This window comes from Oxyura jamaicensis, chromosome 1 (genome assembly GCF_011077185.1).
Source record: "Oxyura jamaicensis isolate SHBP4307 breed ruddy duck chromosome 1, BPBGC_Ojam_1.0, whole genome shotgun sequence".
Classification (NCBI taxonomy): domain Eukaryota; kingdom Metazoa; phylum Chordata; class Aves; order Anseriformes; family Anatidae; genus Oxyura; species Oxyura jamaicensis.
Genome location: NC_048893.1, coordinates 148,077,083 through 148,079,017, shown reverse-complemented (window position 1 = coordinate 148,079,017; position 1,935 = coordinate 148,077,083). Strand labels below are relative to the sequence as shown.

At 36.1% G+C, this 1,935-nt stretch overlaps 1 protein-coding gene across 6 annotated transcripts in view; it reads right to left on the bottom strand.

Annotated features, from left to right (window-relative positions):
• The window catches only part of FGF14 (fibroblast growth factor 14), a 410,996-nt gene that overhangs the window by 100,840 nt on the left and 308,221 nt on the right, over positions 1-1,935 (bottom strand). The gene's annotated exons all lie outside the window — the stretch shown is intronic.

The following is a 1,935-nucleotide window of genomic DNA, read 5'->3' as shown; positions in this document are numbered from 1 at the left end:
TTTTATTTTATTTTATTTTATTTTATTTTATTTTATTTTATTTTATTATTTTCTTAGGCATCTTTATGTTTCTGGTTTAAGATGTACTCTCATCAAGATTGCTTTTAAGGGGTCTGTGATTTGAAATATGAAAAAGTTACTTGGTTTTATGAATGGTATATTTGATACAAGCCTCAGGTAATGGTAGCTGCATGTCCTACTTCAGGAAAGCACTGAAATATGTGCTTGAAAGTGTATAAACATTATTGAGTTGAATATAAAATGTGTTCAAAGGCCGAAGTTCTGGAAAATCATGCTTTGACTTAAAAAAATATGATAATAGCAGATACCCTAGCAATGATATACACCTCTGTAACAACAAAAGCAGACACAGCTTTGATTAGTCTGAAAAATATTAGTGGGAATATGGAGAGTTTACTACAACAGAAGAAAAACTGGTATAAGTAAATTCTACTTCCAATATATAAATTCTATATCAAACCGTTTTTTTAATAATGTAAAAATGAGCAAGGAGATTTGAAAAATTTTTCTCCTGAAAAAAAACCATCACAGAATCATAGAATGGTTTGGGTTGGCAGGTACCTTAAAGATCATCCATTTCCAACCCCCCTGCTATAAGCAGGGACATTTTCCATTACACCAGGTTTGCCAAAGCTCCATCCAACCTGGTCTTGAACACCTTCAGGGATGTGGCATCCAACGCTTCTCTGGACAATCTCTTGCAGTGCCTTGACACTCTCAGAGTAAAGAATTTCCTACTAATCTAAATATCCCTTCTTTTAGTTTAAAACCACCAGTCCTGTCACTCCACTCCCTGACAAAGAGTCCCTCCCCATCTTTCTTATAGGCCCCCTGTAAGTACTGGAAGGACACTATGGGGTCTCTCTAGAGCCTCCTCATCTCTAGGCTGAACAACCCCAGCTCTCTCAGCCTTTCTTCATAGGAGAGGTGCTCCAGACCTCTGACCATCCTCTGGACCCACTCTAACAGATACATGTTCTTCTTGTGCTGGGAGACCCACAGTTCAACACAGTACTCCAAGTGAGTTTTCAAGAGAGCAGAATCAAGGGGGAGAATCACCTCTTTCAACCTACTAGCTACACTTCTCACACAAGATACAGTTGGATTTCTGCATTGCAAGCACAATACAATTGTGCATTGTAAGAACAGGAAGCTAAATGGTATTTACAATTCAGACCTAGAATCACAGCCAGAAGATTACAATATTCTTCAACAAGTCTTTTAGACTACCCACTGCATTCATTGAAATTACCCATGTTAGAAAAATGACACACAGACCAATTCTTGTTCAAAGAATTATACCAGCAAACACACCTATACTAATTTTACTAACTCATATCAGGAAATCAGATGCAAAGCACAAATCAAACAGTCTCTGAAGAAGAAAGCTGGATGTTCCAGAGTTCATGCTGAACAGTTTTTCATTGTGGATGAGTCATGGATTCACAACTACTTGGATGAAAACCAAAAGTGCAACTACTGTGTTCAATGTAGGCAAAGTTAATAGTTGTACCAAGCCAAGTCTCAGGAACACAGTAATACTTACATTAAGTTCCTCAAACTGTAGGAATAGCATCCATAAGTGCAAGCAGAAAGTGTGCACTATGGGGCTACTTGTAATTAGAATGGTAGTGGTAAAGCCCAAATCAACAGAAAAAGGGCAATACGTTTGCAGTGGATAAGTGTATTTTCATAAAATGTGAAAACTCCTGGGTCATCTAAGGACATAAAGTCACAGATAACGCTGATCAAATCAAAACTTGATAAAGTTGATCAAATCTTTACAGCTGAGAAAACATGTGGATTGACTATTATAATTTAAAGATAGAAGTGAATTAAAAATAAAATAAAATAAAATAAAATAAAGGAAAAGAAAAGAAAAGAAAAGAAAAGAAAAGAAAAGAAAAGAAAAGA